Below are 17,159 nucleotides of genomic sequence, written 5' to 3'. Positions count from 1 at the left end.
CTTGTTGACAGCAGGCTAAAGTAACCAGACATCACCTGAAGAGATGAGGAATTTGATCAGCATCTAGGGTGATCAGATATTGAGGGTAAGGTTTTTCTCTAAACTGACTTAGCAGAATTCTTCTGTGACATGGCTCTATAGATGCCCAACTATGGACTTAATAGAGCTCATAAGAACCTGAATAAAATTTGGTCAAGGTGGGTATCTTTGGCAGTTACTCTTGTTCAAAGGAAGAAGAAATGTTCTCCTTTCACTTGAAAAATTATGTCAGTATTTTCATTCACTTGCTTTTTGTTCATTAAGGGCTAGCAGAACTGTTGGGACTTGGTGATAGAGGATATTTGTGAGCAGTCAAGCATTTAATGAGGCGAATTTCTATGGAAATAAAAGAAAGAAAGAAAAAAAAAGATTAGTGTTTGAAAACCCAGTTCCTGAGCCGAGAGAGTAGCCAGCCGAAAAGATTTATAGATGCTGGGTTGGAAGTATCTTCTGATGGTAGAATGAGGACAGCGCTGACAAGTGGACAGATTATCTGGTTTGCAATCTGAAAATCTCTTTTGATGGTATATGCATCAGTATTAGTCATGGTTACTGAAGTAAAGCATGGAAACTTCCAGCTTCAGCTCATAAAATTCTTAGTCTCGGTAAAAATCTGGGAAGTCAGGTTTTAGTTCTCAGTTACACCAGGTAAATAAGGTGGAAAAAAAATTTGCAAGCACTAATTTGAGAGTTGTAGCCACATATTGGAGGAAGCTAGAAAATTTAGAACTCACCAAGATTCACTATGGTTTTTCCATTCAAACATAAAATTTCTCTCTACAGTGTCCTCCTTTTGATTCTATTTACAAAACAAATCTGATCTCCTAGATTTGTCCTAATTATTTACATAAGTGCAGCAAGACTATTAACTGACCACATAGGCCTTTATTTACTCTGCTTTGCAGGAGCTTTTCAAAAGAAATGTCGTATTAGACTCTTAGAAGTCCCTAGAGTCTAGGAAGCCAAGCCAAGAATCACCACCAGACTTCACTTTTCATACCTATTGATTTAAGTGAATTCTTTTCTCCTCTAGGTCCCCAAAATACCCCTTCCTGGGCCTGCCAGGAAACGACTTTCCTCACTTACCTCCAAGGCTGGAAATCCTTTAGACCAGGTATCAATCTAGTTTTTCTAAAAGGGCTTTGTAAACATTAGTTCCATAAAGTCAACCTAGTTCCTTAAACTGATTTATGTATGTTGTTCTCAAATATGACACTCCCATCAAAGCCTGAGTTATATAACCAATGTTTCAAATTATGTTAACCAAGAAAACCAATTCTTATTTAATTTGGGCAAATAGTTATGTTATGAAAATAAGAATACTCAATAAAAATTTCCAAATTTTGGCAGAGTATGAAGGGAGAAAATATGTTTCCTTTTTGTTTATAATGGTATAATCTATAACATTGCTATAAATTATTTATAGTGAAGAGAAAAGGGGAAGGAAGTTTTTTACATCCAGAGACTAGATCATTAAAGTACCACCAATGTACCAAGTAAAACCATAGTCATCCTTTATCACTTCATTCAGTCCCTATGTAGTTAATTCTTGTTCTTCTTGATCTTAGGCTATCAGTATCTTGAATCTGTCAGTTTTTCCACTAGAATTCTGGAAATTTTAACTCAGTCTAGTGGTATAGACTCAGAGTTATTTAGGCAACACTATCACAAAGCATTGTGGCCTATAGCAGATGACAAGAACTTTTTTTACTTTTGATGTTTATCAAAGTAAAATAACAAGTGTGAATAACAAAAGGCTTAAAATGGCCATGATTAAAGATTTGATGAGAGTGCATTTGACAAAAAAATGTAGTTATTTTTGTGGCATATACAACATTTTAAATAATAACTGAATTTATAACTGATAACATTATACCAAGACATACCATGAATAGTAAGGATACTGAAAAATTCAATGAACTTCACACAATTTCTAGAATATGGATATTAATAATATTTATCTATATTAATTCAGCCTGGTAAATGTTAAAACATCTTTTCTTATTTGACAGTATCTATCATGTCAATCAACATATCAAATAAACCAAATTATTTTTAACATATCTCTTTTCACAAGGTGAAAGAATAAATCCTTTGAGACTTTCCAGAAACCCTCTAAATGACGTCAATGTTAGTTTAAGAATATGGTTATATTTAGGATTTGATTTTGGGAAGACAAGTCTGTTAAATGTAAAAAAATCTTACCTCTTTAAAAGTGAAAGTGATTACTATTTTAAGTAATGGAAGATGTGGAAAAGGTTAACATAAAGTATAAGAAAGTAGTCTTCTAAAAACATGATCTTCATGTTCTATGGAGGTTACTCAAAAGGTAAAAATATTTTACAAATTGTTATAAAGAGCAGGCCAGTAATCCAAGAAAATTCTGTCATTTTAACTAAAATAAAAAAAGCAAATTCGTCATTTTAACTAAAATAAAAAAAAGCAAATTCGTGTTTTGAACTAGTGTACTTTGATATTGAATATAGAAAAATTAAGCTTATGAAAATCCATTCAGATCTTAGCCAGATTGACCACACATATTTTTTTTCTTCAAACTTTCTATAAATTTGTTTAGTTAGCATTTTTTTCTTTATTTTCCTCTGTCTCATTCTGAAATACCCAGTCAAGCTAACTTTAGGACAAATTGACTCTTTTCCCCTTAATGAAAATATATCCTTCAAATACCGCTTATTTTCCTTGCATAGTTTTCATACAAAATTGTTTCCCTTACTATTTTTTGTAGTTTTATCTTCCTATATTGATCATGCTTTCTAACCATTAGTAAACTTTTCCACAGAAAATTGGGAGTTCTGAACTGTCTACAACATATCAGCATTCTGTAGCATACTAGCGAATTTGATACCATCTCACATTTTTTAGAGGTTTATTGTTCCTTATAGTATAGTTTTCAATGCAGCAAAAAGAATATGTTTATTAACAGGCCTAAACATATTTAACTTCTCTTTATGGTATAAAGATAATATGCCAAAAGTATTTAATTTAAACTTATGTTCAATAATTGGTGCTGTAAGAGTTTATCTTACTTTGAAATGAGCTAGGTTCTAACTGAATGTTACCTAACATAATTTAGCCTAGGTCTAAGGGTTCATGTTACCAAAACACTTTGGAAACTGGCTATTTTATTTCATGTATTTTTTGTTAAGTATAATATTAAACAGACTTAGCCATCATCTCAAGCTATTTCCCAGCTAACTATTTTTACAGCATATGTATATTAGTGTCACAAATACAAAAACCTAAAAGTTAAATACATGGACTTTTGTTTTATTGCTATCTCATATGAATAAAGTAACATATCAAGCAATTCATTTTTTTACTCTATATTACTCTTTTCTTCATAAGTTGAATTTATACTTTTCATAATATTAAACATCTAGTAGAGATTTACAAATAAATTTATTTTGCTAGTAAACCCAAATAGATTAAAAATATATGCTTATATTGTGCTTAATGCTAACTCAGAAGATATAGCTATTTTTATTGAAGTAACTATGAACCTAATATTACTCACTCAAGATTTCCAAAGTTATGTGAACTTGGAAAGCATTTGGATTAATTTCTATACTTTTGGAATCTTAGGAATAATTAATTTATATAAGTGCTCATTTATCTCTAAGCCAGTTTGAATAGAACTCCTTTAACTCATTTTGTAAAAAAAACTTTGGTAATATTGCCCAGAGGTAAGAATATATCATGTATATATAACATACATATCTGATGCCCATAAACATAATGATAGATGCAAATGGTGTTCTAACAGCTTTCATTCTAAAATTTGAGCCATGAGTCAGGTAACCTAGTGATATACTCTCATCTTTGCTGCACTTTATGTAGTTTATCTCAACTTTTGGCAAATGGAACAAACTGAGATTATCTCTTCAATGTGAGGGCTAAAGCTTTTTTACCAATATTTGTAGAGGAGGCTTTTTTTTTAAGATTTCATTTTTATTTATTTGACAGAGACAGAGTGTGCAAGCACACAAGGTGGGGAATGGCAGGAGAGGGAGAAGCAGACTTCCCACTAATCAGGGGGCTGGATACAGGGCTCCATCCCAGGACCCTGAGATCATTACCTGAGGTAAAGGCAGATGCTTAACCAACTGAGCCATCCAGGCACCTCTGTAGAAGAGACTTTTAAGACTTTCTTTGGTTGTGAGCCTCATGGAGGCTCTGGACCGTGCATTTTTAGGTGAGAGATGGAGGGCACATCAAGCAGCTGCCTGGTTGTCTCCAGGCCTCATCTGAGTGGACAAACTGTCCAGTCTACTTCTAATTCACCTTTCCTCCTCCTTTCAGAGTAGGGGGTTGCTTCTGGGGGTCTCCAGGCCCCTGGAGAGATCCTGATGAGGGGAGCAGATTCAGGTGGCTGGAGGGATCTGCGTGGCTGAGAGCATGGATGAAGGATAAAGGATGGGGGTTGAAGGGGGACCTCATCAAAGAATTCAAGGATGCTAAAGGGAAGAGTAAGGTGGATAAAGAAGGAAGAGGGAGCAGATGTGTGGGAAGGGAGAGACTTTAGAGGAGCCATTTTAAGGAAATTTTAGGTTTCCCAAAGAGGCTACTTACACTCCATACCATCCTTAGTAAAAATGTGCTGATCAGAAAAGAAACAGACAGCTTGAGGAGTGTATAGTCAGCAGAGGTTCACGAAATGGGTTCAGTCAGCCAAGGGGCTCCTTTTCTTTTCTTTTCTTTTCTTTTCTTTTCTTTTCTTTTCTTTTCTTTTCTTTTCTTTTCTTTTCTTTTTTCTTTTCTTTTCTTTTCTTTTCTTTCTTTTCTTTTCTTTTCTTTTCTTTTTTTCTTTCTTTTCTTTCTTCTCTTCTCTTTTCTTTTCTTCTCTTTTCTTTTCTTCTTTTCTTTTCTTTTCTTTTCTTTTTTCTTTTCTTTTCTTTTTCACAATGAATCACTTTTATTTCAGTATGCATCCACATCTCAGCATTTAGTGGTCCTGAACAGAAAACTGGAAAAAATGCAGCAATTTGCCAGGAAGTCAAGCCCGCCAATTTCGGGGACCTGCTGTGCACACTGAGTTCTTTCTCCATCCCTGCTAAGGACCATGAGACGCAGCAGCACCAAAACCAAAGTATGCGCCGAATCCAAGGTTCTTTTTGTTCCAGTTGTCAGATTCCAAACTAGACCCAAATGGATTGTAAGATGACCACATGAGAACCCTGTTTAAAACTTCTTCAATGTTAAAAGCAAAAGCAATTACAGGAAAAGAAAACAATTCATTCAGAGGGATCGTGTGTGCTTACAAGTGTCTTCTGTGGCCTTTCTCCAAGTTTATCACCAAGCACTTTGAGAGCTGGCAGGTCTGAGTACCCCTGGTGACTGTTCTTTTCACTTTATCAAAACCTGAGCTAAAAATTGGCATCAGCTGACGATGACAGGAGAGGGTGGCAGGGCTGAAGACCCAATATTCATTCCTAGGCTGGTGGAGAGTGAGTTAATGTGGTTCCAAACTAAACGAGGGAAGGCAGAGACTCTTTCCAACCTTACCTGATGGCTTCTGGCCAAAGCAAGGGAGTATTGGGAGGTGATGGTGCAAAAAGGGACTTGAGGAGGAAGGAAAAAGCAACACCCCTCGATTGAGGTGGGGGAGAAAATATGGGGAGAGCCCTGAATTGCTCACCAAAGGCCAATTTCAGAGGGGAGCAGAGGGCATTACAATCTATGCTTCGGCTGAAGGTAGTCATGGGAAGTGGAGAAAGGATGATGGCTTGGACGGAGGAGGACATCATTTAAGACTTAAAAAAAAGAAACTGGGGGTGCAGCTGGAGCACCCCTGCACACCCAGCAGTAGTCCCACAGGCAGCAACCTGAAACCTTCACGCCTATTCTACAAAGCCACCCCCAAGCTGGAGGACTGTTGCAGGGATGGAGGGGTGGGTGGAGGGAGGGAGGAAGGTAGCCAGCAGGAGGAGAAGAGGAGAAGGCAGAGCCCCCAGGCCATGTAATCAGCAGCAAGGTGATTGTGTGATGTGTCTTTTCACAGTTGAGTTAGATGTGCCCCTCCGGTTATGATGGGAATCAATTTAAATATACTTTCTTGGTCCCAGAAGTTCAACTATGTGGACAGTCATTATATACTTGACAGGATGATTTGTTATAGCACAACTTATGTATTCCAAATGGACAAAAAATTAGTATTGTTTACAGTATCTTAAGATAAATTGCCTTTGAATGGGAGCTTCCTTTCCAGTACGTTTGAGGCCTACAAGACGTGTCTAGAAAATGTACTACTTAAACTAAAGTAGTTTAAAGTGGAAAATGACTGCTTAAATCGAATGGGGGGGGGGGAGAGGAGGGCCTGTGGTTTCTTTTTTTGATTTATTGCTGTAACTCTGTCCTTTGGGCGGCTGAGGGGGTTTCATGTTTTCTTTACACATCATTAGGTGCCGGAGCTCTTGAGGATAACTTTGATGCTATATGAATTCTGCCATTTTGTCAGCACTGATATGGCTCTTGGGTCCACCACTCCATTAGAACTATTAAGTCCATTCACATTAATTTTTGCTACAAATCTTACAAAAGGGGGTGCTTCTGAGTATTTAGGTCCACATTCTATTTTTAAGGCTGGATATTCGGTTTTCATAAATTGTTCTTGGAGGCCCAATTATCATCCCTGTCTATCTTTTAAGTGTCATGTCTTCGTCATCTTCTAGACCCCAGCTAACTGTGCCATCTCCTACTCCTTTCTGGCCTTCTTCCAGTTCTTCCAACAATCGAAAATTGTGAGGGACTTTTACTTCCGAGCCCGTGCTGGCTGCCATCTTGAGCTGCTGTCACTCCTAGAGGCTCTTTTTCTTAAGTAATGGTGCCCTTGTGCTTATGAACAGAGGAACTGGGGGCTCCAACCAAACTTCTGAGCCACTTACCAAACGAAGTTTAGGGCTACCCCAGCCTCTGTTAATCTGGGCCTCCAGTGCTGCTTGTACGTTACACTGAGATTCTTAAAGATCAGATTATTTTAAGAAGGTCCTACTGTGTTTAAATGGATTACCATCCAGAGCCCTGGCTCGGGACTGAGACTCATCAGCAAAGCCCATATCCGTCAGCCAAGAGTGAAAACAGATTTTTAGAAAGGTGCCCATTTGGGATCCTGGGCAAGAGGTCCCTGGATCTGATTCTAAACAATTCATGGGCACCACAACTGTCAAAGAAAACCATTGCTGGACAGTAGATAAGTTAATAAAACAGATATTACTCAGGATCTCCTGCAAAAGAGACCTCAGTATAGAACTGGGCCCAGTTCTGAATACAACGTGGAAAAGTGGGATGTATGTTCAAGGAGCAATGTATCCCAGTGGATGGGAAATTACTAAGAGGAAGTATTAAAGGCAAAAGGAGATTTCTGGCTAACACAACCTGAGAGGCTTCTTGCTGAAGGCAGGCTGGAGTGACCAGATCCTCCTGGGGGATGGTGTGGCAGAGAAATTTGGTCAGATATCCAGAATGAACAGATTTCAAGGGTGAAGGTTCTTTCCACACTGACTTAGCAGAGTTTTTGTTAAAACTGACCTCTAATAGGATTAGAGGTCGGAAGCCCAGAGTTGGTCCTAGTTAAGAAAGGGCTCAGAGTCTACTAAGAACCTGAGGAAAGTTTGGTTGAGGAGAACACGTGTCATCTCCTACATTCCCTTGTTCTGACCCCTTTAGACTTTCCTTTCAAAGGTAGGATGTGGTCAACCTCCTTCAACAGGTATGGTCCGAGGCTGCCCATCCACAGCCCTCCCATCCCTGCCCGAGGCAGATGCTTACTTTGGAGCACATCGGGCTGGGCAGCAGGTGCTTTCTAACTTGTCAGTCTCTTCTCTTGTGATCATTTGTGGGATCATTGTGGAGTTTGTATCCCCAGGGAAATACCCCAAACAGAAAACATTCAATAAATTTGTGGTAAAATAATAAAAAGTTAATGGATATCATGATAGTAGAAGTATAATCATCACAATAGTTAATAAGGTGTTATAAGTAATTAACTCTGATAAAATCTAAAAACCAAAACAAAACATTTATTGATGAATGTCAGAAACAACGTTTTTTTTTTATTTTTTACTCAAATAGGAAAAATTTAAACTATTTATGGAAATACTTGTGCTTTTTCTTTTTGGAAGTCAAGAGGAGGAAGAATAGTTCTAATTTAGCTATTGCTCCCATCATTTGAAAATGAAAAATAGCTTTTCTTTTCTTTTACCAACTATTTTTAAATTTTGGAAACCAGATTGGAAATCTATCATGCACCAAAAACAAAAAGTGTTTTGCGACTTTCTTGTAAGCAGATGTAACTATAAATTAAATTTGTATATTTTTCCTATTATGAATAAAACTGTTATATCAGATAACATACATAGTCATGTACATACAAATTACTTGCTGATTGGGCCAAATGACAAGTCTCATTAGCAGACTGGACAGGGCCTCCATGTTTGAAATTTAGGATAGAAACCAAAAAAATGAAAATGGCTTTAACTCTATCCTGAAAGCTATATTTGAGTAACCTCAGGTTATCTCTTGCCATGTAACAAACTACCTTTCAAATCTAGTGCTTTAAAACAACCATCATGGAGCACCTGGGTAGTTCAGTTGGTTAAGTGCCTGACTTTGGCTCAGGTCATGCATGATCTCAGAGTTCTGGGATCGAGCCCCAAGTAATCAGGGGAGTCTGCTTCTCCGTCTCCCTTTGCTCCCTTGCTACCACTCATATGCTCTTTCTCTCTCTCATATAAATAAATAAATAACCTTTAAGAAAATAATAAACAAACGACCACCATTTTATTATATCCAATGATAGTGTGGTTCAAGAATTCAGGCAAAGCTTGACTGGGTAATCTTGCCTGGCCTGTTAGCATTTGTGATCACGATGTGTTCAGTTGGTGACTGGGCTGGGCTACAGAGTCAAAGAAGACTTTATTCACATGCTTGGTACCATGGTAGGAATAGCTTAAAGCTAAACTTCTTGTCTCACCCTCTTTATAAAGACTAGACTTTACATATAGGTCTTTATCTGGGCCATTGTTCTTACATCCAACCTCAGGAATCCAAGGGAGAGAGACAAGCAGTGGAAACTATCAGTGTTTTAAGGTGTGGGCACAGAAATGGGTACAATGCACTTGTTCTTTATTCTGGTGGCCAAAGTAGTCACAGAGATTGCCCAGATTCAAATGGAGGGTAGCTATATCCTAACTCTTGAGGGAACAATGTGGAAGAATCTGTTGATACTTTTAGAATCTGTTGATACTTTTTATCTACCACATATTCACAAACATCATTTCAGAGATAATAAACTGAATTAAAGAGAACGTTCAGGTACTAATGAAACTAAGGAATTATTCAGAAACATAGGGCAAAGTTTCACTTAATAAATTTTCTGTCTTCTAGTAGAGATAAATGTCAGTGATAAAATTTAAAAAATGATAAAAGCAGATCCATTTGTTTTATTCCATTATAATGATATTATTGCCAAATAATATTCCAGTGTGTGTGTGTATGTGTGTGTGTGTGTGTGTGTGTGTACCACATCTTCTTTATCCATTCATCTATCAATGGACACTTCTCTTAACTATAGAGAACAAATTGATGGTTACCAGAGGGGAGGTAGATGGAAGGATGGGGGAAATAGGTAAAGGTGAAGGTTTTTTATGGTGAACACAGAGTAATGTATCAACTTGTTAAATCACTGCATTCTACACCTGAAAATAGTATAACCCTGTATGTTACCTACACTGGAATTAAAATTACAAAAAAAGACTTTTAAGTACCATATGTATTGTATATTTATCACATTTCTGAGAATATTTCATTAAAAATTTTTGGTAATTAAAAATACATAAATTTTTAAAAATGATTTTATGTCCTTGCTTAAATTTATGTAAGTCCTAGAAACTTAAACTATGAAAAAGTATAGCAAGTTTGACCCCTTAGTTTTATTTGCATGAATTCACTCCTGGATACATTTTTGAAAGTTGGCGTATTTTAAAAAGTCATATATCAGAAAATTAAACAGAAAATTACAGTTTAGCATCGTAGTTAAGAGCTCAAGCTATAAATTCAGACTGACATGGATCTTTTCTTTTGGTCAAGTAATAGAACTTTGATGATCTTCCATTGTGATAGAGGAAATAGTAGTAATTACTGCCAAGAATGGTTGATTATTAAGTGAGAATGTATATGAATTACCTAACATAATGCTGAGCATATAGGCACTCAATAAATATATTTTAACAAGTTATAGTACGTGTAGGGCAAGAGACTAAGGAAAGGTATAGAATTCTAAACTCTGCCTCATACAGTTAATAATTTCTTCAGGCTCAGTCTTTTTGACAAGAAACATGAAAATAGCAGCCCAGGGATCTTCCCTTTTTATGAGTTAACTGCTTGTATAGTTTCATAGAATTGCTGTAAAAAGGTACAACAAATTGTGTCCTGAAACAATAGGAATTTATTTTCTCAGTTTTAGAGGCTAGAAAGTCTAAAATCAAGGTATCAGCAAGGCCATATTCCTGAGATTGAGTAGAATTTTTCATTGCCTTTTCCCAGCTTCTGGTGGTGACCAGAGATCCTTGGCCTATTCTGTTTTTCAGCTATATCACTGCAGTAGGTAAAGCTATCATTACTTGGTGTTCCATTGAATGTCCCAGTCTTCGCATGGTATTTTTTTTCTTCTTATAAAGATACCAGTCATATTGAATTAGGGCACATCTAATGACATTCTAATTGGATTACATCTGTGAAATCCTATTTCCAAATAAGGTCACATTCACAGTTAGCTGGGGTCAGGACATTTGGGAGGACAGAATTCAACCCATAGCAGTCTACCTTCTGATTCCCTAAAATTCATATTTTTTCCCATGTGCAAAATACATTTTCCCATCACAACCCCCCAAAAGCATTAGCCAAATCCAGCATCAACTCTAGGTCTAAAACCTTAACTAGATATAATCAACTCAAAAAGTCCCAAATACTGTGTTCTAAATCATCTAAATCAGTTATGAGAGAAACCCGGGATATAATTTATCTTTACACCTTAGCATCAGTGAACCTATAAAACTGGACAATCCACTTGCTTCCAAAATGGAATGGTGGGAGAGGCATAGGATAGGCATTTGCATTCTCAAAGAGAGAAATTAGAGGTATGAAAAAGTGTAATGAGTACCATGCAAGTCCAAAACTTAGCAGAAATAATTAATTTAGCTTTCAAGGCCCACGAATAATTACCTATGTTTCAGTGCCTTTTCTCCTGACCTGAGGAGAGGCATGTTAACTCAAACCCATGCACCCTTGGCTTGGCCTCAGAGTTACTCTGCCTTTGTTTTGTCCCATCACGGTCTTTTCCAGGCCAGGCTTGAAATGTCTCTAATGGTATAAAATTCTCATAAATCTTCAGTTTATCTCTTTAATCTCATATTTTCCTATAAACGTCAAGTAGAAAGAAGGCTTTGTGTTCCACATTTTGCTTGGAAATTTCAGTGATATATCCAAATTCATCACTACAGATTATATAGCTCTGTTATTTATAGTGTAGTCTGTATTCGCAATTTTGAAGTGGTAGTGACTCAGGAGATCAGCAGCACCATACTTTCTTGTACGGCAAATACATGAGTATATTCGAATCAAAATTATCACTAGCTAAAGCTGATTTGAAGGAGAAAATATGGAGTAGGCAATTTTAGTTATCAGTGACACAAACTTCGGAATTTTAGCACTGACACCACTTCTCAAGTACAGAAATTTTACAAAATGACATGATAACCTTTTCTGCTTCTGGCTCAACTTTCTACACATGCTCCCTGATGTAATGCCGGCTTGTGTTGATTGACAGATTGCAAATGCACAGTACAACATCCAAACACATATTTTGGCTACAAAGAAAAAAAGTCACAGAAAGAATTAATCTGTATTCAGTTTGGTGTGTCTGTGTAGAATCATCCTTGCATCTACTGTTTATTCTTCCCACATCTGATTGGCATGTATTTCATTTATCATCCAGGGCAGGATATCCCAAAGAAAATGTTCTGGCACTCAAGTTATTAGATCATTTTACTTCTTCACAATTTCCTATTTTATTATACAGGATGTTCCTAAAATAAAAGCCCCATCTTCTAACTTGTTCAGAGTAATAATGAATATTATTTTTCTTTTTTGAGAATAATTCAAATCAGTTTAGTTTTCTAAGAATTGCCCTCTTAACAATATTCAGAGTTATATCCCGTGACCATGGAGTAGTGGACTATGGACCATGGACCATGGACTATGTTTATTTTTATCTGCTTTAATATTTCTTAGCAATGCTTTATAGATTTCAGGGTAAATGTTTTTTATGTTTTGGTTAATTTTATTTCTAGATGTTTTATAATTTTGGTTGCTATTGCTAATGGATTTTTAAAATTTCATTTTTTAGTGTCCAATGTTATTATATAGAAACACAATTTATACTCATGTTTATCTTTTAACCTATGATCTTGCTAAACGTGTTTATTTGTTGCATTAGTTTTATTGTGGATTCTTTAGCATTTTCTACAAAAGGGATCATGTTATTTACAAATAAATATAGTTTTATTCGTTCCTATCCAATATTTATTATTTATTTATGGCCTTATTGCAGGTCAGATCTAAAGTAAAATGTTGAATATAAATGATGAAAATTGATAGTCTTACCTTGCTCTAAATTTAAGGAGAAAATGTTCACTCTTTCACTATTAAGTATGATGTTAATCATAGGTTTTTCAAAGATGGCCTTCATCTTATGTTTTCATCTTAGTTTGTTGAAATTGTTTTTGTCATGAATTGGATTTTGTAAAATTCTTTGGTACTATGAAGGTAACTGTGTTTTTATCATTCATTTTGTCACTATCACTTAAATCAATACATTAATTGATTTTTGGATGTTAAATCAATCTTGCATTCTTGAAATGAATTCCACTTGATTTTGATATATACATTTTTTATAAGTTGTTAAATTTGATTTGTTAATATTTTGTTAAAGACTTCTGTGTCTATGTTCAAGATGAATGATATTCTATAATAATCCTTCCTTGTGATCTTTTTGTCTGATTTGACATTACAGTGTCCTGGAATCTAGAATAGGTTGAGAAGTGTTCTCCACTATTTTCTGAAAGACATTTTGAATTAGCAATAATCGCGCCTTGGATAAACTTCATTGGCTATGATACTGCCACTGCACAAAGCTTGAAAGACATTTTGAAGGTTATTGTTATATCTTTAATACTTGATAGAATTCGAAGTGAAGCCACTTGGGTAAGATTTTCTTTGTGGGAAGATTTTAATTGCTATTTATATATATTTTAATAGCAAGAAACATAATAAGTAATAGGTCTGCATAGATGACTTTATTACTTTAATGAGTCAGTTTGCATAATTGGTGTCTTTCTAGATATTTTTCTATTTTATCTACATTGTCTAATTTGTTGGCATACACTTGTTTTAATTGTCCCTGACAGACTTTTTGCTTTCAATATAAAGTTAGGGATGTTTCCTTTCTCTTTCTTACTTTCAGGGACAGTCTACATTTGTCTTTTTTTTTTTTTTAATCCTTTTAATGTACCATCATTTTGTTTCATTGATTCTCTGTCTTGTTGGTTTCTTTTTAAATTTCTACTCTATACTTTATTATTTCCTACCGTCTGCTTGATTGGGGCTTAGTTGAGTTCTTTCCTAAAGTTTCCTAAAATGAAAGCTTCGGTTAGTAACTTGTTACTTTTCTTCTTTTTTGATATAGCATTTAAAATATAAATTTTTCTCTAAATAATGCCTAGCTGCATTTCATAAACTTGATATATTGTTTCATTTTCATTCAAGAGAAAATATTTTAGAAGTTTAATTTGTAATTTATTTTTGACACATGTATTATCACAACTGTATTGTTTAATTTCTAGACTTGTGGTTTCCCAATTTTATTCTGTGGTGGACCCTTAAATCTTTTTTTTTTGCCATAGAATATTCTTTGCATGACATTAATCTTTTTTACATTTATTAAGTCACTTTATTACCAGACTTGCACAAAATCTGCTATTAGAATATTCCATGTATACTTTTAAAAAATGTTTGTAATTTAGTTGTTAGATGGAGTATTTAAAAATGTCTACCAGGTCAGATTCATTGATGATATTCCCGAGTTTTCTGTAGATATCTTGATTTTTTTATTGTTTTGTGTTTTTATTTAAATTCAATTTGCCAACATATAGTATAATACTCAGTGCTCATCCCATCAAATGCCCTCCTCAGTGCCCATCACCCAGTCACCCCATCCACCCACCCTGCTCCCCTTCTGCAATCCTTTGGAGAGTCTCTCATCGTTTGTCTTCCTCTCTAATTTTTCCTCACTCAATTTTCCTCCTTTCCCCATAATCATTTTCACTATTATTTATATTCCCCAAACGAATGAGACCATATAATGTTTGTCCTCCGATTCACTTATTTCACTCAGCATAATACCCTCCAGCAAATGGTGGGTATTTGTCATTTCTAACAGCTGAGTAATATTCCATTGTATACACAAACCACATCTTCTTTATCCATTCATTGGGGCTATTTGGACATTGTGGACATTGCTGCTAGAAACATTGGGGTGCAGGTGTCCCGGCATTTCACTGCATCTGTATCTTTGGGGTAAATCCCCAGCAGTGCAATTGCTGGGTCCTAGGGCAGGTCTATTTTTAACTCTTTGAGGAACCTCCACACAGATTTCCAGAGTGGCTGCACCAGTTCACATTCCCACCAACAGTGCAAGAGGGTTCCCCTTCTCCGCATCCTCTCCAACATTGGTTGTTTCCTGTCTTATTAATTTTCACCATTCTGACTGGTGTGAGGTGGTTTCTCATTGTGGTTTTGATTTGTATTTCCCTGAAGGCAAGTGATGTGGAGGATATCCTGATTTTTTAATCTTGTTTAGAAAGGATAGTTGAAGACTTCAATTGTGGTTGTTAAATTTTCTAATTCTCATAATTTCTCATAATATAGATATTATGTCCTTTTTTTGTTTCCTATATTTTGGACTCTGTTAAGTATACATGAGTATATATTTTTAATTTTTTTTGTGTTTAATGGCAAATATTTCATTATGGAACATGACTCTTTTCTCTTGTAATTTTCTTGTTTAAAATTTATTTTGTCTGATGTTAATAAAACCAGTTGAGCTTTCTCTATTTGTATGTTGTATCACTTGCTGTTTTTCCATTCTCAATCGGTTTATGTCCTTGAATTGAAGATGTGTTTCTTATTGACAATGTATAGTTGCATCTTGATTTTTAATCAGAACTGACAATGTTTCATATTTAATGTTGGTACCATATTCTATTTGCTTGCCATTTGTTACTATTTTTAATTATCTGTGTCTTTTCAGCTTCTCGGTCCCTTTTTTTAAAAAAACTGTATTTATTTATTTGGGGGGGGGGAGAGAGACAGAGAGAGAGAGAGAAGGGAGAGGGAGAGGGAGAATATTGAGCAGACTCCGTGCTGAGCACAGAGCCCAATGTGCTCCTCTATCTCATGACCCATGAGATCATGACTTGAACTAAAATCATGAATCAAATGCTTAACTGACTAAACCACCCACACACTCTATTCCCCTTTAATATCTCCTTTTGTTCTAAGAATTTTTAGTATGCTATTTTATCTGTTTATATTTTCACTATATTATTATTATTATTATTATTATTATTATTATTATTTTTAGTGTTTGTCTATGATAAGGGTTGGCAGACCTTTTTCTGTAAAGGCTCACATAATAGATACTTGAGAGTTTGTGGATCGTATGTTCTTTATGGCAACTGATCAGCTTATCTCTTGTAGTGTGGAGGTGGGCACAGCAAATATATTCATGGAGAAGCATGACTATTTTTCAATAAAAATTTAATTATAAAACCGGTGGTTGGCCAAATCTGATCTATGGGTCATTCTTGTCCTCTTGAGTTCTAAGGGTTGCATTGGGTATATTAACTTGTTATAATCTGCTTCAGAACCATAATAGCTACATTATGATAAAATAGGCAAAATTTACTATATTTCCTTATTCTCCTTCCATTTTATTCTTTTATAATATAAATAACATACATTATATCTATTTATTAATGAACCCCAAAACATAATGTGATAATTTTTACTTCATATAATCTTATTAATTTAAATAGTTCAATAGAAGAAATGAAAATATATATATATATATATATATATATATTTTTTTTTTTTTGCAAAAACCCACACAATTGCAATTCCAGGTATCTTAAAATTTCTTTCTGTCAATTTAATTGCTATTTCCTTTTTTTTCATTTCAGACTAAAGGATTTATTTTAGTATCTTTTGTAAGTCGGGTCTGGTAGTAACATGTTTCCTCAGGATTCTTCCTAAGAATGTCTATATACTTTGCCTTCATTTTGGTAGATGAGTTTTACTGGTTATGACATTCTTAGTTGACAATACTTTTCTGTCATCATTTTGAATATAATAAAACACTGTTTTTTGGCTATTATTTCTTTTTTTTTTAAAAGATTTATTTATTTATTTATTCATGATAGACAGAGAGAGAGAGAGAGTGAGAGGCAGAGACACAGGCAGAGGGAGAAGCAGGCTCCATGCAAGGGGCCTGACGCGGGACTTGATCCCGGGACTCCAATATCGCGCCCTGGGCCCAAGGCAGGTGCCAAACCGTTGAGCCACCCAGGGATCCCTTGGCTATTATTTCTGATGTCAGACATTAATCATGCTGTATATTATTGATCATTTATTTCTTTCTGCTACCAAGTTTTTCTCTTTTACTTTGGCTTTCAATGGTCTGATTGATATGTCTAGATGTTACATTTGTGTCTTTATTTGGGATTTATTTGGCCTCTTAAATCTGTAGATTGAAGTTTTTCATAATATTTGGAAAGTTTGAATTACTATTTCTTAATGTATTTTTCTTCCCCTTTTTCTCCTTTCCTCTGTGCTTCTATTTCACGTACATTGCTGTGTTTGCAGTATTCTCACAGGTTTCTGAAATTATGTTTATTTTTATCTAATCTTCTTTCTCCTTCTTCTTCAGTTTGGATAATTCATTTTGCTTTATCATAAAGTTCATGGATTCTTTCTTCTCCCTTTTCAAATTT

The 17,159-nt window shown here is 35.2% G+C and overlaps 1 protein-coding gene and 2 pseudogenes across 6 annotated transcripts in view; 1 reads left to right on the top strand and 2 right to left on the bottom strand.

Moving 5' to 3' along the window:
- Positions 1-17,159, top strand: part of SNTG1 (syntrophin gamma 1) — an 818,827-nt gene that overhangs the window by 162,212 nt on the left and 639,456 nt on the right. The gene's annotated exons all lie outside the window — the stretch shown is intronic.
- On the bottom strand, positions 6,339-6,833 carry LOC144300271 (ubiquitin-conjugating enzyme E2 variant 1 pseudogene; annotated as a pseudogene).
- On the bottom strand, positions 13,120-13,246 carry LOC144300689 (U4 spliceosomal RNA; annotated as a pseudogene).

The sequence above is a fragment of the Canis aureus genome, chromosome 28 (assembly GCF_053574225.1).
Source record: "Canis aureus isolate CA01 chromosome 28, VMU_Caureus_v.1.0, whole genome shotgun sequence".
In the NCBI taxonomy this organism is placed as follows: Eukaryota; Metazoa; Chordata; class Mammalia; order Carnivora; family Canidae; genus Canis; species Canis aureus.
Note: the sequence above shows the minus strand (reverse complement) of the source record. Positions and strands in the feature narration are given on the sequence as shown.